The following is a 22,156-nucleotide window of genomic DNA, read 5'->3' on the forward strand; positions in this document are numbered from 1 at the left end:
TCTTTGAGGATGGGACCGCGGCCTTCTTGCCTCTTGATGATGACATAATGTACCTGAAAATGTATGAGCATTGATATAGTAGTTCCAAGATGTGTTAACATTTACCGATATCAAACGAGAGGTGAAAAATTTATATGATTATTCAGAAACATGTACTGAAATAAAAAATGCATCATTGGTTAAGCAAGAATCCTAGGACTAGTATATGCTATTTAGTAGTTTAAACAATTCAAATATAGAAAATACTAAAGCAAATTCCTAACTTAATTAGAACAAATTGGTAATATTAACAATATCTTTGTAAAGCATATAGAATACTAATGTAGCAGCACAAATTGGAAAAACAAGGTTGAGAAAGTGAACCAAAAACTACTGTAAGGCAGCGCACGGGCATGGGCCGTGAGTGTACAGTCGTGTGGAGGAAAAATGGAGGGAAAAAAGAGGGGAAAGTGAGGATTGATGCAGGGGGAGTGGATTCGAGGGTGGTTTGGGGGTTAGGGAAGTGAGAATCTGGGGAATGGTGGCCAGAATAGGGATTAGGGAGTGGAGAATGGGAGATTTCGGCTAGGGTTTTGAAATGAAGAAGAAAATAAACAGTGATTTGGTTATATAGGGGAGGTGCACATGGCCTAGGGCCATGCTCGTGAACTCTGAAGGTGAGCCCGTGTTTTTCAAATTTTGTAATTTAGGTCGTGCCTGGCTACTATCCCATGCCCGTGTGTCTTGGGCGTGTGTGGCACACGGCAATGTCGCACGGTCATGCCTAGCTTTGTTCACTTCTCCTACACCCGTGCGTTAGGGTACAATGCCCGTGTATTACTGTCCACGGTTTAACGACACGGGCTCATGTCGAAGAAACAGAATCGAGCCTTGCCCCTGGCACGCCCGTGTTGTTCCATTCCCACGCCCATGTTAATCCTATCAAGTTCACCCATGGCCATGTCGCACAGCCATGGGGATTTATTGCATCCCGTGTTTTAGGGAAATCATGTCCTGTATCCACACGACCGTATCGCACGGTCGTGTCTCTTCCCCTGTTTGGCCACGGCTTTAGGCACGCCCGTGTGCCTGGCCGTGTGGGCTGAAAAACTTTGCAATTTAAAGATAAAGTTAACGATTTAAAGTGTTAGAAATTAAAAATAAAGAAATCAGAACATGTTAGTATTCGGGTTGCCTTCCAAGAAACGCTTATTTATAGTCTAAGCTTGACTTACCTCTCTAGTGAATGGTCAAGGTGGTTCGAGGAGTTTATACTCCTCATTCCTACTATCAAAATAGGGTTTTAATCGAGTGTTGTTTACCTTAAAAGTGCCAAACTTTGGGTGACTCACCTCCACTGTACCGAATGGAAAAATACTGAGTACCGTAAGAGGGATTTCCTCGTTCGGTGTGGTAGTGACAATGTAGGGATCTACGGCATCTAGTAAGACTTTATCACCAACCTTAAGTTGATTAGGAGAGGTATCGGGCTTGTTTTGGCTTAGTTTCGGTTTATCATGTGTTCTCGCTTTGTGTGCTCGCCATTCGTCTAGCTCCTCTATCCGTAGCCTTCGTTCTTCATGGTTGTGTCCTCTATCATCCTTGGAACATGGCTCGTGGACTTCTTTGAAGCTTAATTTCTGCAGAGTCATATTGTCAGTTTTAGTAGATTGGTGTGGACTATTACCTTCAATGTTCGATATGATGCTAGAATTACGAGCTTGAAGGGTGATCGTGTCGTCTCCCACATGAAGTGTAAGCTCACCTATGCCAATATCAATAATTGTTTTAGCAATTGCTAAAAAGGGCCTCCCTAAAATCAAAGGGGTGTTTTTATCCTCCTCTATCTCGAGAACAACGAAATCAATGGGAAATATGAACTTATCTACTTTCACGAGTACATCTTCAATAATACCCCTAGGGAATCTTATAGTCTTATCTGCCAATTGAATGCTCATCCTAGTTTGTTTAGGTTTCCCAAGACCTAGTTGCTTAAACATTTTGTAAGGCATAACGTTAATACTAGCCCCTAAATCAGCTAATGCATGACTTATATCTAAACTACCAATTAAACAAGGAATTGTAAAACTCCCTGGATCTTTCAATTTGTGGGGTAGCTTATTCTGTAGAATAGCTGAGCAGACTGCGTTTAACTCAACATGCGACACTTCGTCCAACTTCTGCTTATTTACTAAAGCTCTTTTAAAAATTTCATTGCATTTGGCATCTGTGACAAAGCTTCAATAAACGGTAAGTTAATATGTAATTTTTTTAAAAGTTTAAGGAATTTACCGAATTGTTTGTCTGAGCGGTCTTTCCTTGTCGTGTTAGGGTATGGGACACGAGGTTTATATTCGACAGTCACTGGTTTGTTTGTATTTTGATCTACCTCATCTCCCTTTTTTTTACCACTGTTTCTTGCCTTGGTTTTGGTTTAGGCTCAACAACTCCTTCGTCATCTTGAGTACTAATTGCGTTGAGTTGTTCCATTGGGTTAGGTTCAATATTACTTGGTAAGCTACCTTGTGGTCATTCGGAGATTAGTTTGGATAGCTGGCCTATATGCTTGTTGATTCTTAAGTGCTGTCTCAGTATTTTGGAAACGGGTTTCTGATACTGAGATGAATTTAGAGAGCATCTCTTCAAGGTTCGATTTTTTTTTTCTTTTTGATAAGGTGGCTGTTGAAAACCCTGAGGATTTTGTGGCTTTTGATTCCCTTGACTACCCCAGGAGAAATTTGGGTGGTTCCTCCAACCTACATTATATGTATTACTGTATGGGCTATTTTGAGATCTAAAGTTATTATTACCCATATAGTTGACTTGTTTCTCGTCGGTTGGAGTGTTGAAGGATTGATATTCTGTATGCACACCTCCACCACTTGAGTCACACCTCATTACTGGATGTACCTGCGTAGAACCAAGTAAACCACCAATTTTTTAATTGAGAAGTTCTACCTGATTAGAGAGCATGGTGACTGAGTCGATGTTATAAACGCCGGCTGTTTTCGTTGGCTTTGTCTTCATAACTTGCCACTGATAGTTATTCAGTGACATCTCCTCTATAAACTCATAGGCATCTTCCGGTGTTTTATTATTGATGGTTCCACTAGCAGCTACGTCAACCATTTGCCGAGTCGAGGGATTCAAACCGTTGTGAAATGTTTGTACTTGCAGCCAAAGCGGTAACCCATGGTGAGGGCACTTTATCAGTAAGTCTTTGTATCTCTCCCATGCATCGTAAAGTGTTTCTAAATCCATCTACACAAAAGAAGAGATATCATTACGTAATTTAGCCGTTTTAGCCGGCGGAAAATATTTTAGTAAAAATTTCTCGGTCATTGGTTCCCAAGTAGTAATTGACCCTCGTAGTAACGAGTTCAACTACTGTTTAGCTTTGTTCCTCAATGAAAAAGGAAATAACCAAATACGAATGGCATCATTAGAAATGCCACTGATTTTGAATGTATCACAAAATTCCAGGAAATTTTCTAAGTGAGCGTTGGGATCTTCATCCTGCAAACCATCAAACTGAACAAACTGCTGTATCATCTGAATAGTGTTAGGTTTTAATTCAAAAATATTTGCAGCTACAGCAGGTCTAACTATGCTAGATTTAGTTCCTGTTAGAGAAGGTTTAGCATAATCATACATAGTACGTGGAATAGGATCTTGATTAGCCGCAATTGCAGGAGGTAGCTGATTGCCTTGGTTTTCAGCCATCTTTTTGGTTGGGGGTTGAGTATCGTCTTCTTGCTCGTTCTCCGTGTATCGTAAGCTGCGCCTTATCTCTCTTTGATTTCTACGAACTGTACGATTGATTTCTTCGTCAAAAAGTAATGGTCCTGACGGGTTTCTTCTAGTCATAAACTATAAAAACTTACCAAGAGAAAGAAAAAGTAAATTAATAAATAATATTAATAATTAAATTAAATTGAATTGAAAGAAAAATAAATGTCTAAAGTAATAAAAATTGAGCGTTCCTAATATCTTAGTTCCCCGTAGTGACGCCAAAAATTTGATCGCGTGATTCGTAACAAGTAATAAATATTTATAATGAAGATCAAACCTAGACTAACTATTATCACGACGAAAAGGCAAGTGCACCTATCGAACAATAGTATAGTAATTGCAAGACCGGGATATCGTACCCAAGGAAACCAAAAGTACTAGTAATAACTATCTTTTTATTATTTAACCTAGAAATACAGAGGGGTTGTTTATTAAACTAATTAACTAACTAAACTAAAGCAAAGAGAAAATTTGGAAAAAGACTTGAAGAAAAGTAATTGATAAAGACGACACCCAATGAGGAATCCACCTAGATTTCACTTGTTATCTGACTTTGAACCAGATGATTTATTCACTTGACTTGATTCGTACGACTCCCTAACCTATATTGTTTTCACTTTCGAGACTAATAACACCTAACCCTCAGTTGAATTAATCGGAATTTCTTTCTTAATTAAAACCCCTAGGGAAGCAGTAAATCGATCTATGGACTCCCATATTAGCTTTCACCCTAATCTGGCAAAATCTCGTAACCCTATTTCTAGGTGTTCGATCAACTCCGCTTAATTATGCCAAATCTACTCTTAGACAGAGACTTTTGCTCCTCTGCATAAGCACATCAAATCATGAATTAATACATGGAATATTAAATCAAGCATTAAGAACACATAATTAAGAACAAATCAAGTATTTATCATACAGTTCAGATAATAATAACAAGATCCATCATAGGTTTCAACCCCCTTTGGTATCTAAGGGGTTTAGTTCATAATAAAATAAGAGTACATCTCAAAAGTATGAAAATAAAAGAACATAAAGAAAACTCTAAAACCCCTGAAGGAATTCTGAGAGAGATCTTTAGTCTTGGAGTAGCTCCAGCTTTTGGGATGGATTTTCTGGCTTTCTTCAAGTAATTCCCGGCGTGTGGTTCTATATTCCAGAAAAGTTCTAGAGGGGAGTCCCCTTCTAAATCATACTTAGGGTGTTTATATAGGCTTTGTATTGGCTTTCTTCTTCCCTAAGTATCCTTTTCCGTGTAAAATACAACTCTTTGAAAAAGGGACACGCCCGTGTGCCACAGCCATGTGACGTGTTTGCCAGGCCGTGTGGGTCAATGGCCAGGCTGTGTGAATTGTGAAAGCCTTGGTCGACACCCTCGAAAGACACGGGCTTGTGAGCAACCCGTGTGGCAAGGCTTAGGCCGTGTCATCTTCTCGATTTAGTCCGTTTTCTCCCTTTTTGGCTTGTTTTTGGCTCCTTTTGACTCTTGGTGCTCTCCTGAGTACAAAACATGAAATAACCGGATTAAGAGCACCAAAATCCACAAATCTAGTGATAAACAACCATAAATATGCTAAGTATTTAGGGTAAAAATATGTATAATTTGGCGTTTATCAGTCATCAAAATGACAAGTCTTATGAATGTGAAATAAGGAATCTAGGCTTGGTATTGCATGAGTAGATGCATTACTTGTAAGAAGACATGTTAATGTTAAGGATAGGTCTTAATAAATAGTGTTCAATCATTAAAATGATGCCATGATTTGCGATTTTGATGTGCATAAGGTTGGAAGAGATTATGTGTAACATGAAGGCTTGGAAAATAGCCTAACTGTTGGCCACATGGGCTGAGACATGGCCGTGTGTCTCAACCGTGTGAGGGACACGGCCTGGAGACACAAGCGTGTGGCCCGGCCATGTGGTTCGATGTGCATGCTGATGTCATAAACAAAGAGTTACACGGCCTGAGGACACGGGCGTGTCCCTATGTCCACATGGGCGTGTGACCTTTTTTCATGGGAAAACTTTCTAAGTTTTTCTGAAACTTTTCAAAGTTCTCGATTTAGTCCTAAATTGATTCAGATAAATGTTTTAGGCTTCGTAAAGCCAAATAAGGGATGACATGCATGTGTGTGAAAGATTTTGAGTGAAAAGAGATTTTATGGCCCGATTTTTACATGAATGTGTATGTTTAAGTCTGGTAATGCCTTGTACCCTGTTCCGATGTCAGACATGGGTAAGGGGTGTTACATACATTGTCCAGCTGAATGACACATATAACAAAAATAACCAAAAATCCTATACATGCCATTGAAACAAAGTAAAGGTATCTATATACCAAAGCAAGATAAGCTGATAGTGTTGACAATACTCCAATCGTCTTCCAATCTTCACAAGTCCACGAGCTCTGTAAAATAGGGAAAGGAAAGGAGGTAAGCATTAACATGCTTAGTAAGTTCAAATAACAGGAAAGTAAACTTACCGATTAATTAGCATACAACCATATTAGGCATTAATTCCAACAAGTATGAAATAGTTTCTCTATCACATGAACTCAATCATCAAGTTAGTCTCATATCAATACATAATGTCATTAGTTATAGATGAGCTCATCAATTCAATATTTCCATTATTTATTTCTCATGTTAATCCAATTGAATTTCTCAGAAATCTCAATGGACAGCCCAATTATCGTAAAGTCATACAAGTGATCATCTCAAGTACGTACTCCCGCGAACCTTACACCTTACGACGGTATTACCAGTCCAGGCTAAATCCCCCGTATCATAACTCACAGAGTGTTGTCGGGATTAGTAGTCCAGGCTAAATCCCTTACAATGACATACGCTCTCATAAGCTCAGATCTGAATCTCCAGTCTAGGCTAAATTCAGTCCTTAATCGGATTACCCGTCTGGGCTAAATCCTTAATACACCCATATTCTTCGGGAGGGCCATTTTGTAAAAGTTGTGAAAATGGGTAGAAAAATGTGAAATGAAAGAAAATTTGGGTTGCTATAGGCAAGAAAAACATTCGGCTAGGCTTGGGTAACTTAGAAATTTCATGGATTTCATTATACGAGCCTTAGGACTAAATTGTAAAAGTATGGAAGGTTAAAGGCAAATTAGTCATTTTGCCCAGGGTGAGTCTTAAGTCGAAAATGAACAATGTGAGGTATTAATAATTTATTTTTACTGATATAGACCCCGAGGAACCAATTTCAGAGGTTGGCCATGGAAAACGAAAGGTTTCGAAATAATCGAGACACGAATCTGAAATGACTACCAGGTAAGTTCGTATAACCCGAAGTAAACTCTTAACATACTTAAATATGCATTTTCTGGAATGTATGAAAAATTTAGATATTCATTGCATGATAATCCATGAAATGTGGTAGTGTAATTGAAAAGATGAAGAATGTCCCGGTTGAAATAGAAAGGGAAATCCGATGGATAAATTATGGCTTACATGACATAAGATCCTGCATGTGTTGCAAAAAAGAATTTAGCCCAGACGGGTAATCTGGTGATCTCAAAATAGAAAGGATCTAGCCTAGACGGGTGTTCCTTGAGTAATCGAGCCTCCTGAAGAATATGGGTACATTAAGGATTTAGCCCGGGCGGGTAATCCGATTGAGGACTGAATTTAGCCTGGACTGGCAATTCAAATCCGAGCTTATAAGAGCAATTGCTGTAAAAAGAGATTTATCCTGGACTGGTGATCCCGATATTGCTCTATGAGTTATTACTACTGAGGATTTAGCTTGGACTGGCAATCCCGCTATAAGATGTAAGGCTCGTGGGAGTGCATTCTTCAAATGATCACTTGTATGACTTGACGGTTATTGGGCTATCCATTGAGATTTCCAAGAAATTCAACAGGATTAACATGAAAAATAAAGAATGGAAATATTTAATTGATGAGCTCATCTAAGACTAATGACATGATGTATTGTTATAAGACTAACTCTATTTTGGTACCTTTTGAAAGTGTATATATTAAAGTATGGCATGTATAGGCTAGAAGTATTTGAATATGTTCTGTAATGTGTATATCTAGCCATGTGATATGGCTTGGTTATGGATGTGATTATGAATGAATTTTGGTATAGGTTTTGTGTTCAAAAATGGCATGTTTTGATGCACTCTTGAATGGCCAAGTGAATTGGTCAATTTGGTATATTTTGGTATGTGCTTATTTGAGGAATTGGTAAGTTTATGGCGTTAGATTGAATAAATTGAATTGTGGTTATGAAACATATGTTTTGATATGGTTATAGCTTATGAAATGATATGATTTGATATGAATTTGAGGTATGAAATAGGTGGATGAATATATGTGTTATGAATGATGAATGTTTTGGTTGAGAATTAGATTAAAAATTGGTATGCAATTGATGCTTATTTGTTGATAGTAGGGAGGACCCTTAATGGGTGGCAATTTGGCCTACTAGATGGCCTATTTTTGGCCACATGGGCAGGGACACAGGCGCGTGTCTCAGCCGTGTTGCTCGAGGGCCATTTCAAAATGAGCCTGGGCAGACCACATGGATACACACACGGGCGTGTGCTAGGCCATGTGGCCAAGTCAGTTTCAAGCACGATTTAGACATATGGGTGTGTGATTGGCCATGTGACCCAAGTCAGTAGCCTCCCTAATTTTCACACGGCCTATAACACGGGCGTGTCTTGTGGCCGTGTGGACTAGTCAGTGTGTATGCCCTATTTTGCCACTGCCTAAACACACGGGCGTGTTTAATGCCGTGTAAGGCACACGGCCTGCTCACATAGGCGTGTGACCTTTGTAAATTTGAAAAATGTTTAAGTTTCAAAAAATTTTATATGTGCTCGGTTTATTCCTGATCTCTTTCTAATGCATGTTCAAGGTCTCGTAGACCTATATAAGGGACAATTGTGAATTATTATTATATGTTTTGATTATGTTATGCTTAAGTATATGTGAATGTTCTGATATGTCCATTAATGCCTCATAACCCTAGTCTGGTGACAGATACGGGTTAGGAGTGTTACATTTGGTTGGCATCAGAGCTACGGTTTAGTCGATTCTAGGACTAACTATCATATGTGAGTCTAGCTATACATGCCATATTTATGAACTATGATAGTGTAATGAATCCTGACAATGAAAATGTGCTTTTATATAGTAAATGGATCCTGAATGAGCCGCAGCTGATGATGTTGAGAGTAATGTACCTACTCTCGCTCAAAGGACAGCGCCATCTGATTCTAAATCGGCTACTAGTAGTCATGACGGAGAGGCTAAGCAAGCCTTTTACCAAATGATGAACGATTGGTTCACTCAATATATCCTTACTAATCTGGCTATGCCTCAACCTTCACCCCCGCTCAATCATCCACAAGTCCCTAGCATGCCACAACTTAATCCGATTTAGTTAAATAAGCCTCTGGTGGATAAAATTAGAAAATATGGGGCCAAAGAGTTTTGTGCTACTACTAATGATGATGCTGAGAGAGCCGAGTTCTGGTTAGAGAATACAATACGAGTGTTTGATGAATTATCATTGACTGTGGATGATTGCCTTAAATATGTTGTTTCACTTTTGAGAGATACGGTGTATCATTGATGAAAAACGTTGATATCCGTAGTTCCAAGAGAATGAGTTACTTGGGATTTCTTTCAAGCTGAATTCTGAAAGAAATATATCAGTCAGAGATTTATCGATCAGAAACACAAAGAGTTTCTTGAGTTAAAACAAGGCCGTATATCTGTTACAGAATACAAGCAAGAATTCGTGAGACTGAGCCAGTATGCACGAGAATGTGTTTCGATTGAAGAAATTATGTGTAAGAGATTCGAGGATGGCTTGAATGAAGACATCAAATTGTTAGTCGGGATTCTGGAAATAAAAGAGTTTGTTGTGCTTATTAAACGAGCATGTAAAGTTGAAAAACTCGGGAAAGAGAAAAGAAAAGCCGACTTAGAAGCTAGAGATGTGAGAAAGAGATCTGCAAGTAAATCATTTCAGTCTATGTCAAAGAAATTTCAAGACTATTATAGTTGTAACGCCCTAAAAATCTCGAAATCTCGAACTTTCTTTTTTTTCAGTTTCGATAAAAATTGTGCTTAACATTCCTAGTCAAGTGTTAATTATGTGATAGTAGGTCTTGGTTAAGGTTTGAGTTTGAACTTAGGGGTGAAGGAAATTATGGTTTAATTATTAAAAAAACCTTGTTGGCAAGTAGGTCTGCTTTTAAATAAATGAAGGAAGAATTGGACACAAGAAAGCCTTGTGGTGGAGTGGCACGTGGCGTCACATGCATGACAAGGAGGTCCGGGGTTCGAATCCCTCATTGCTCAAAAGAATGATTTATTTTTGCTTAAGGGATGGATAGTGACGGAGTTGGATATGAACACTGTAGGGAGTGATAGGAGGAGAAATTTGAGAAGGGGATTAGGGAGTTATCAGGGAGAAAAATTAGGAGATAAAGAGTGAAGAAGAGGTGGAGCCAAATTGGGAGTTTGGGCATAGGAAATTCGACAATAGAGGCTATATATAGGTGCCGAATGTGAGGCTACCAGGCTAGTGCTGAATTCTCCCTTACCTTGTTGCTAGAAAACACCTTTTTCTCCAAAGATCTAAAAGCCGAAAATCCCTTGTTCTTTCTTCTTTTTCTTTGTGTCGATTCTCCATTCTTCCCTACTCAAAGTTTTCTTTTTGACTCACTTCTAGTTTTAAATGATTTCTACTTTTCTTTGTGCCAAATAACCTCTTTTACCATACAAGTTTCAATAGCCAAATATCCTCTGTCCACCACTACCCTTTCCACTCGGTCAATTCTAGTGTAAGTGTTTTGCTCTCTCCATTGGTTTTGCTAGTATAGATCACTCTGTCCCTCACTTCTTCTAATCAGTTTTGGTAGGATTATTATTGAATCCCAGTCTTTTGGATCTTTGTCGAAGTGCTCCCTAGGTGTTGAAACTTTGGTAAGTGTTCTTCACTTCAGTAAAGGTTACCGAATAGGATTAAGTAGAAAAGGGTGACATATGCTGGATACAAGTCACCCAATATGTTTTTATTGATAAAGGTTAATGCAAATCTTGGTAGCACTCGCGATTAGTGATCAAGGAAAAGCTATTAAGAGTTGGCACTTCAGGTAAGGTTAAGGTGAGACTTCATCTTTTGGTAAAGTATTCGATAAGTATATGTGGGTAATCATTGAGTGATATCGATTGTAGGTTTGTGGTAAGGAGCATCACAGCACGCTTTATTATCAGGTGTGTACATACACTGCACATACACAGTAGATCGATAAAAGCCGAAAAGTCGAAAAGCCAAAAGTTTAGCTACGGTAGTCTTGCGAGTGCTCGAACACTCGTAAGTGGGAAATCTTTAGGTTATCTGAGGCCCCATGGGCAATTCCATGAACTTGGGCTGTGTTTTAGCCATCTAAGTCAGGATGGGCTAAGTGGGCCCGATGGGCTGCTGGGCCTATAATAGGCAAAATTATATGAAAGCATGTATATGAATGTGATTTGGGCCTAATGGGCCATATGAATGTGATTTGGGCCTAATGGGCCATACGAATGTGATTTAGGCCTAATGGGCCATATGAATGAGATTGGGCCTAGTGGGCCATATGCATGTATGTAGACTTGTTTGGGCTCTATAAGGGGTTTTGCGCCTAGTATCTGATAACTATTTAATTGACATAAAACTTAATTAATTAATTGTGATCGTGGACGAGGCATAAGGTTAAGGTGTAGGAATGGGTATATGCATGTCTAGGATTGGATCTAGGGAGAGCTTGGTACTTAAGCGATCTTAATGACTCACCTCCTCTTCTTTGGAATCCTACCTGGGGCATAGTATCTGTTCACTTTAGCCAACGAGGACTTGTTAATGGGCCAAGGTAAGTAATAAACCCATAACAAGATAAATTACCGAAATGCCCCTAAGGGCAAAAATGACTAAAATACCCCTATGTGTGGAATGTAAGACTTATGGATGTTCATGTATATCTACTGCATACATACGATATTCTGTTTAGGTTGCATATGGGTTGGGAGTTATGGAACGGAGGAAGTATATGAGGATCGCACGTTTGCTTGACAACCGTGGGTCCATCGACGGTTTTTAAGCCCAATATGGGCAGCTTGCTGCAATGAAGGTAGTTCTGCAACCGGGCCATCATTGATGTGTATCGGATGGGTGGGTCAATATTTATATCCCCACATAATGTGTATCGGGGGATAGAGTTGATGTGTAACGATTCGATTATTGGGGTGGGTTGCACTGCATTGCATTGTATATATGATTTTATGGTGATTGATGAATGCTTATTACTCATTGAGGGTTGTACACACTGAGTTTTCATAAACTCACCCCCTCTTTTATTTTTTTCAGGTGATGCTCAGTAGATGGTTCGATGTTTGGAGGGACTCGGAGGTGGCCAGCTAACAAGACACTTGGACTTTTTTTTTAAAGAAAGCATATAGTTTCTAGCTTATTAAGTAATTTCAGACTGGAATGTAATAAGGCCTTCCCTTTTATTATTTCTTGGATTGTTATTTTTATGCGTTGTAATTATGAGAAGGTGAACATGGGTTTCCTAAATCATAGATTGTTTTTGTATGTTTCCACAGCTAAATTTTAAAATGACAGGCTTTCATAAATCATATGTTTTAAACAAGCTTTCACGATTAAAAGAGAGTTTTTATAAGTTAATTAAGGTTTCTGATTTTAAGAAAGGGTTTTCAATAAAAACAAGGTTTTTGCTAAAACACTTCAATGTGACGCGCCAGATTCGACCATAACGTCCGGGCCGAGTTTAGGGTGTTACATTTAGTGGAATTAGATCCCGGTTGCAAAACTCGGGCTGTGAAGTGGGCCTTATTATTAGGGTTTTGTTTTAAAAAAAAATTCACAATATTTTAGAAGAAAAAAATTCTTGCTATGCAGTACACCGAGTCTCCGACGTCGAACCAAGTAAGTTCCTCTATTCTTAAGCTTGTGTAATTTGATATACTGTAGATAGTTAGTGGGCTACTTTAGATGATTATAGTAAGGCTTTTAGTTGGAGTGAAATTGAAGCCCGTAGGATCATGAAACTGTAGAGGATTTACGAAAACAACTTTCTTTTTCATACTTTTATAAAACATCGACTTAATTATTGAAACTAATTAAAACTTCATAAAATTTCTAATCCAGATAATACGTGAGACATCGATGGGTGCTAGAAGAGGTGCAAGAGGCCGTGGCCGAGGCCGCGAAAGTGTTAGGGCTGAATCGTCGGCATCAGGCCATATGCCTGATGTTGGAGTAGAAGAGGCTCCAGCCTCACCCATGGTTGGGAATGGACCGTATGATCAAGTCGCGGGGGAAGATGCATTGTCGTAGGCAATGCTGAGGATTTTGGAAAGGGTCACAGGGCCCAATAATGGCACGGGAAATAGGGGGTCCATTCCAGAGCAACTTCGATCAAATGCGTCTGAGCTCTTTAAAGGCAAGGCTGGTGTGTCTCCTAGCATGGTGGAATACTAGTTGGAGGCCACTGAAAGGATAATAGAGGACTTGGACTGTTCTTCTGAACAAAAGTTGAAAGGGGCACTGTCACTACTCAGGGAAGAAGCTTACCAGTGGTGGCTGACAGTGAAAGAAGGCACCCAACCTGAGCAGGTCACTTGGGAGTTCTTCAAAACTGCGTTTCAAGGGAAGTATGTAGGTGCGAGTTATGTGGATGCTAGAAGGAAGGAGTTCCTAAACTTGACCTAGGGAAACAAATCTATGGCGGAGTATGAGGTAGAATTTCAACGCCTTAGTAGGTATGTAAGAGTTATGGTGGCAATGGACTATAAGCGTTGTGTTAGGTTTGAGGATGGACTTAGATATAGCCTCAGAGTATTGATAGCTCCACAAAGGGATCGAGTTTTCTCGGAGTTGGTGGAGAAAGCAAAGATAGTGGAGGAGGTAAAGTGCACTGAGCGCCTAAATCAGGAAAAAGAAAAGGGTAAGAATAAAAGGGAGGCTGAGACTCCTGGTGTTGGATAGAGGCCTACGGCTTGGGCCAGTTAGAGCAGGGCCCCTTGCTGTGAATCTAGGGGTGCCACTTTGTGTTGATTATGGGAAAGGTCATGTAGACGAGTACTGGAAGAGGACGAGAGCTTGTCTAGCTTGTGGATCTATGGAGCATAGGATCAGGAATTGCCCTAAAATGCCAGTTCAGGTGCCAGGCATGGGTAGAAGTGATGTATAGCCATCGAGGGTGGTCAGTTTCCGCCCAGAGGCCATGGTCAGGCCAGGGGTGGAAACGGTTTGGGCCGTGTAGCACCGGGTAGAGGTGTTAGTCATGCTTAGGCGAGACAGCTAGCGTTGGTCTATACAGCACGTCATCGAGAGGATGGAGGCACTCCAGAGGCGATTGTTGGTACGTACTTTAACGATAAAGTGCTATTTACTTAGTTTGGAATTAGAGTGTGTAGCAGGAGCGTGGTGTGGAAGTCTATGCTATGCAGCTGTACTAATAGTTGAGAATTTTGAGGATGAAAATTCTTTTAGGGGGATATAGTTATAACGCCCCAAAAATCTCGAAATCTCAAACTTTTTTTTCGATTTCGATAAAAATTCTGCTTAACATTCCTAGTCAAGTGTTAATTATGTGATAGTAGATCTTGGTTAAGGTTTGAGTTCAAACTTAGGGGTGAAGGGAATTATGGTTTAATTATTAAAAAAAACCTTGTTGGCAAGTAGGTTGGCTTTTAAATAAATGAAGGAAGAATTGGACACAAGAAAGTCTTATGGTGGAGTGGCAAGTGGCATCACATGCATGACAAGGAGGTCCAGGGTTCGAATCCTTCCTTGCTCAAAAGAAAGATTTATTTTTGCTTAAGGGATGGACAGTGGTAGCGTTGGATATGAACACTGTAGGGAGCGATAGGAGGAGAAATTTGAGAAGGGGATTAGGGAGTTATCAGGGAGAAAAATTAGGAGATAAAGAGTGAAGAAGAGGTGGAGCCGAATTGGGAAATTAGGCATAGGAAATTCGACCATAGAGGATATATATAGGTGCCAAATGTGAGGTTTCCAAGCTAATGCTGAATTCTCCCTCACTTTATTGCCAGAAAACACCTTTTTCTCCAAAGGTCTAAAAGCCAAAAATCCCTTGTTCTTCCTTCTTTTTCTTTGTGCCGATTCTCCATTCTTCCCTACTCAAAGTTTTCTTTTTAATTCACTTCTGGTTTTAAATGATTTCTACTTTTCTTTGTATCGAATAACCTCTTTTACCATACAAGTTTCAAAAGTCGAATATCCTCTGTGTCGCCACTACCCTTTCCATTCAGTCAATTCTAGTGTAAGTGTTTTGCTCTGTCAATCATTTTTCTAGTATAGATCACTCTTTCCCTCACTTCTTCTAATCAGTTTTGGTAGGATTAGTATCGAATCCCAGTCTTTTAGATCTTTGTCGAATTGCTCCCTAGGTGTTGAAACTTTGGTAAGTGTTCTTCACTTCGTAAAGGTTGGCCGAATAGGCTTTAGTAGAAAAGGGTAACATATGCTGGATACAAGTCACCCAATATGTTTTTAACGATAAAGGTTAATGTAGATCTGGGTAGCACTCCTGATTAGTGATAAAGAAAATGCTATTAAGACTTCGCGTTTTAGGTAAGGTTAAGGTGAGACTTCAGATTTTGGTAAAGTATTCGATAAGTATATATGAGTAATCATTGAGTGATATCGATTGTAGGTTCGTGGTAAGGAGGATCGCAGTACGCTTTATTACTAGGTGTGTACATACACTACACACACACAGTAGATCGGCAAAAGCTGAAATACTAAAAAGCTGAAATGCCGAAAAGCCGAAAGTGTAGCTATGGTAGTCTTACAAGTGTGTGAACACTCGTAAGGGGGAAACCAATAGGTTATCTGAGGCCCCATGGGCAATTCCATGAACTTGGGCCGTGTTTTGGCCATCCAGGCAAGGATGGGCTAAGTGGGCCCGATGGGCTATTGGGCCCATAATAGGCAAAATTGGCAACTTGATGTTAAGTGATGGAAATTATATGAAAGCATGTATATGAATGTGATTTGGGCCTAATGGGCCATATGAATGTGATTTGGGCCTAATGGGCCATAGAAATGTGATTTGGGCCTAATGGGCCATACAAATGTGATTTGGGCCTAATGGGCCATATGAATGAGATTGGGCCTAGTGGGCAATATGCATGTATGTAGACTTGTTTGGGCTCTATAAGGGGTTTTGGGCCTAGTATCTGATAATTGTTTAATTGACATAAAACTTAATTAATTAATTGCGACCGTGGACGAGTCATAAGGTTAAGGTGTGGTAATGGGTATATGCATGTCTAGGATTGGATCTAGGGAGAGCTTGGTACTTAAGCGGTCTTAATGACTCACCTCCTCTTCTCTGGAATCCTACCTAGTGCATAGTATTTGTTCACTTTAGCCAACGTAGACTTGTTAATGGGCTAAGGTAAGTAATAAATCCATAACAAGAGAAATTATCGAAATGCCCCTAAGGGCGAAAATGACTAAAATACCCCTATGTGTGGAATGTACGACTTATGGATGTTCATGTATATCTGCTGCATACATACGATATTCTGTTTAGGTTGCATATGGGTTGGGAATTATGGAACGGAAGAAGTATATGAGGATCACATGGTTGCTTGACAACTATGGGTCCACCAACAGCTTTTAAGCCTAATATGTGATTGGCAGCTTGCTGCAATGAAGGTAGTTCCGTAACCGGGCTACCATTGAGGTGTATCGGATGGGTGGGTCGATATTTATATCCCCACATGATGTGTATCAGGGGATGGAGTTGATATGTAACGGTTGGATTATTGGGGTGGGTTGCACTGCATTGCATTGCATATATGATTTTATGGTGATTGATGAATGCTTATTACTCGTCGAGGGTTGTACACACTGAGTTTTGTAAACTCACCCCATTTTTTTATTTTTCTCAAGTGATGCTCAGTAGAAGGTTCGATGTTTGGAGGGACTCGGAGGTGGCCAGCTAGCAAGACGACTTGGACTTGTTTTTTTTTTTAAAGAAAGCATATAGTTTCTAGCTTATTACGTAACTTCAGACTGGAATGTAATAAAGCCTTCCCTTTTATTATTATTTGGATTGTTATTTTTATGCGTTGTAATTATGAGAAGGTGAATATGGGTTTCCTAAATCATAGATTGTTTTTTTACGTTTCTACAACTAAATTTTAAAATGACTGGCTTTCATAAATCATATGTTTTTGATAAGCTTTCACGATTGAAAGAGAGTTTTTATAAGTTAATTAAGGTTTCTCATTTTAAGGAAGGGTTTTCAATGAAAACAAGGTTTTCGCTAAAACACTTCAATGTGACGCGCTAGATTCGGCCATAACGTTCGGGCCATGTTTGGGGTATTACAATAGTAATTCAAAGGCTAATGTGGGACATTCGAGTAGAGATCGTGCAAGATCAGATTCGAACTTCAGAACTCTAGCTACTTCTGTTGCAAGTGTTGGAATTGTCTGATCCGATCGACCTGAGTGTAAACACTATGGTAAAAGACATCCCGACAATTGTAGACTGTATGATCAGGCTTATTTCAAATATAGATCTTTAGATAATTTTATCCATGATTGTCCCGAGTCTGTTGAGCAAGAGATTGTACAAAATTCGAGACCGAGTAACACCTCAACTCAAGATAGATTGCCCAGAAATATGGGTAATATGAGTGGCAGTCAAAGGGGAACTAAAGATAGAATTGTTAAATCTAAGGCTCGCGCACCTGCCAGAGCCTATGTCATTGGAGCCCGCGAGGAAGCTTCATCTCCTGATGTTATAACTGGTACTTTTACTCTTTAGGTTACTTTTGTGATTGCTTTGATAGATCCAAGATCAACACATTCTTATATATGCATGAACTTAGTGAACAGTAAGACTTTGCTTATAAAGTCTATTGAACTTGTATTAGAGTATCAAACCCCTTAGGCAAATGTATTTTGGTTGATAAAGTCTGCAAGAATTGTCCGTTAATGTTTCGAGACATTTGTTTTCCAGCTGATCTATTGTTATTACCTTTCGATGAGTTTGATATAATTCTGGGTATGGATTGGTTAACTTTGCATGATGCTATTGTGAACTGAAAACGAAAGATTATTGATTTAAGATGAAAGAATGATGTATTAGTCTGAATTGAATCTAGTGATTTAAATGGGTTACCGGCTGTGATTTCATCAATGAAAGATCTGAGTATTGTGAAAAAAGGTTGTGAAGCTTACTTTGCCTATGTGATTGATTCAAAAGTAATAAAAAAGAAAGTTGAATCAGTGCGTATTGTCTGTGAATTCCCTGATGTGTTTCCTGAAGAACTTCTGGGATTACCTATGATTCGAGAAGTTGAGTTTGGCATTGAATTAGTGCCCGGGACTATTCCGATTTCGATAGCTCCATATAGAATGACTCCAACCGAGTTAAAAGAATTAAAGTCTCAGTTGAAAGAGTTAACCGATAGAGGATCTGCAAGACCAAGTTTTTCACCTTGGGGTGCTCCTGTTCTATTTGTGAAAAAGAAAGATGGTACAATAAGAATGTTCATTGATTATTGTCAGTTAAAAAAAGTTACTATCAAGAATAAATATCCTCTGCCCAAAATTGACGATTTGTTTATCAGTTGAAAGGAGCAACCGTGTTTTCAAAGATAGAGCTCAGATCAGGTTATTATTGGTTGAGAGTAAAAGATTCACATTGTAACACCCCGAACCCGAGACCGTTGCCGGTGTCGGACACGAGGGGTTAACAAGCCAAAACCACTTATGGCACCGACCAATTTGACATTCCCAGGCAAGCTGGAAAACTGCGTCGCTGTCGTCTTAAAAATAATATCTCGAGTTTCAAAACTTAGAAACTGATTCCGTAAATTTTCCCTGAATTTAGACTCATATATCCATCCATGGATTTATTTCTAGAATTTTTGGTCGGGCCAATTGGTACAGTTTATTAGTTAAAGTCACCCATGTTACAGGGGTCGACTACACTGACCTTCGCGCGTTACAACTTGAATATCTCTCTGTAAAGGGTTTCAATACTGATGCCGTTTGTTTCTAATGAAACTAGACTTAAAAAGGAATCTGCATATATAAGTCATGACTTCTAATTCATTCTGGATAATTTATGGTAAATTTTCAAAGTCGCGACAGGGGACCCAGAAACCGTTCTGGTCCTGTCTCACGAGAACTTTAATATCTCTCGGTATACTGTTCATATGATCGTTTCGTTACTTTCATATGAAAATAGACTCGTCAAGGTTCGATCGTATAATTTATTCACTATTTAAAACCATTCCTACAAATTTTGGTGATTTTTAACATCCACGTCACTGCAGCTGGCAGCATCTGTTTTTAAGGTAGGCTTTACCTATATTGTAGTTCCCATGGACCAACTATAGTCTAGTCATACTTAGGTCCACATATGATCATATTTAGCCATTCCAATGGCTGATCATGTGACCAACTCTCTCATTCCAAACCATAATCACATCATGAAACCAAATATAATTACAAACCACATATGGTCAAATTCCATACTCCACTTTTACGAACTATTTTCGCATGGCCGCACACATATACATCACAAAGTACTTAAAAACAACCGAGGGTAGTCCTATACATGCCATATCCAAAACTCAACTAAAGGAGTACCCAAAAGGGCTTTGACAGTGTGGTTGACTTCAACTTCTATGATCCCGAATCCGATCGCTAACGAGCAAAATCTATAAACAGAGAAACAAAGAAACGGAGTAAGCAATTTATGCTTAGTAAGTTTCGAGCCATAATATACACACAACCAAAGCATAGCATTCAAGTAGCTAACCAATAATTCATATGCACAATTTCTGAAAGACATGCTTACTTCACAATCCCAACTCTCATGTTCATACACAAATAACGGCTTAGTTAATGCCGATAGCTCATTTATCATTGGAGCGAATATTCATACGCACTTACTCATAGTGTGCAAAGCACACACAAAACATACCTTGTTGTTGGGAACTTCACAGTGCATTAACTGAAAATTTTACAGCAAGCTTATAATTTTCAAATCACATACCTTCGAGTTTAACCGGATATAGCTACTGCTCAAACGCCTTGAGACATAGCCCGTTATGGTAACCCGCACAAATGCCTTCGGACTTAACTCGGATATCACAACTCGCACAATTGCCTTCGCTTAGCCCGATATCATAGCTCGCACCATTGCCTTCGGGCTTAGCCCGATATCACAACTCGCACAATTGCCTTCGGCTTAGCCCGATATCACAATCGCACATTCATACACATCTTTGTTTCAATTTCATAACAAACTTTTATGCACAATTTACTTAATCAAGAATATCATTTCGGCTCAATGGCCACATACAAGGGCACAATTTCGATTGCTTATTACTTCGCTCAATCGAATCAAAATCTAAGTTTCGATACTCGAAAACTTACCTCGGATGTTGTCGAATGATTCCGATGGCTATTCGACTACTTTTTCCTTCCCTTTATCGGATTTGGTCCCCCTTTGCTCTTGAGCTTAATTTAACAAATAATTTGATTCAATCATTTGAGTATCGAAAAGAGGAACTCAAGGCACTTAGCCCACATATATTCACTAGACATTAAAGTCACATAAGTACGGAATTCATGAATCGACTCAACACACAAAGCCTTCAACATGCTTACTCATGGCCGAACAACACAACCTCTTAGGCACTCATTCATGGCCGATTATGCTTAGTCATACTTGCACCAAATCAACAATAAATTCCAAGATTTTCACTTCATATGTGTACTAGGCCGAATGTACTTGCAATTTCACAAACATTCTTCAACATTTTCTTCTTTAAACAAACATATTTATCACTTACTTCATAACTAAAACATCATGTGCAAACATATATACACATATAGGTGCAAGGCCGAATTCTCAAGGTGTTCACAACCATCCAAAACACAATTTTTAACTATCATGCAAGAAGCATAAACCATGCTCATGAGCATACCATGGCGAATACCTCACACACCATGCTCCTTTTAATTTTTTGGTCATGGTTAAACAAAGGACTCAATGTCCTACTCAAGAATACTAAAAGAAATTTCAAGAGTGGTCAATCCATCATTACATGCATCATTAGCAAGCTTCACATTTAACATGCAATGGCTTCAACACAATACCAACCTTGGCCAAATACCATTTCCATGGCATAACAAGGATTTGAACCATGGCTAACTTGAACATCAAGTTAGCAACTAAAACATGCATGAATCTCATGACACAACCTCATACATACCTTAATCTTGATGCAAGTATAGCCAAATCTCCTTCTAGATCTCTTCTAAACCAAAAAATGGAGCAAAAATCCCTCCTTCTTCCTTAGTTTTGGCTCAAAGAAAAGATGAACAAATTTTTTTCTTTTCTTTCTCACAACTCACTACCAAGGGGGTAGCATGGATGAGACCATTTTTTTTTTCTTTCTTTGTCCATGCTCTTTATTTTATTAATTCACCCTAATGCACCAACAAAACATGTTTCATGACATGTTTAGCCCATCCTCCCTTGTCATGGCCGGCCACTTCATGTTAGGGGGGAAAATTGACATGCAAATCCCTTATTTTTGCATGCATTATCAACTAGTCATCACACATTTCCCCATCATACTTTCAAAGTTTACTACTAGGTCCTTTCTAGTGAAATTCACATTTATAACTCTAAATCGAAACATCAAAATGTCACACATGAATTAACACATATCATAGGCATCAAAATAAATTTTAAATTATTTTTATGCCTCGGTTTTGTGGTCCCGGCCACATCCCGCCTAGGGTCAATTTTGGTGTCACAACTCTCCCCACTTAAGAAATTTTCGTCCCGAAAATCTTACCGTAAATAGGGTTGGGTATCGCTCTTTCATAGAGTTCTCGGTTTCCCAAGTAGCTTCTCCTATCCCGTGTTTGAGCCATAACACTTTCATTAGCGAACCCGCTTGTTTCGCAACTCTTTCACTTTACGTGATAGGATACGAATCGGTTCTTCCTCATAACTCATATTGGCTTGAATTTCAACCTCGATGGACTAATCACGTGCGATGGATCGGATCTATAGCGTCAAGCATCGAAACATGAAAGACATTGTGAATCTTTTCGAGTTCGGGGCAAAATCAAACGATATGCAATCGGACCGACTCGCTCGGATATCTCATATGGCCCAATGAACCTCGGGCTCAACTTGCCCTTACTACCGAATCGAGTATCTTTTCCAAGGCGAAACCTTGAGAAACACTTTATCTCCCACCGATACTCGATGTCTTTTCGCTTTGCACCAGCATCGACTTCGACGATCGGAGGCTATCTTCGAC

General features: G+C 39.2%; 1 non-coding gene across 1 annotated transcript; it reads left to right on the top strand.

The window, feature by feature from the left end:
* The first annotated feature begins 3,166 nt into the window (after window positions 1-3,166).
* LOC128296069 (small nucleolar RNA R71) lies at window positions 3,167-3,273 on the top strand. The gene has a single exon (XR_008286617.1). It is a non-coding gene; the product is annotated as a small nucleolar RNA R71 (small nucleolar RNA).
* The last annotated feature ends 18,883 nt before the right edge of the window (window positions 3,274-22,156 follow it).

Source organism: Gossypium arboreum, chromosome 7 (genome assembly GCF_025698485.1).
Source record: "Gossypium arboreum isolate Shixiya-1 chromosome 7, ASM2569848v2, whole genome shotgun sequence".
Taxonomy (NCBI): domain Eukaryota; kingdom Viridiplantae; phylum Streptophyta; class Magnoliopsida; order Malvales; family Malvaceae; genus Gossypium; species Gossypium arboreum.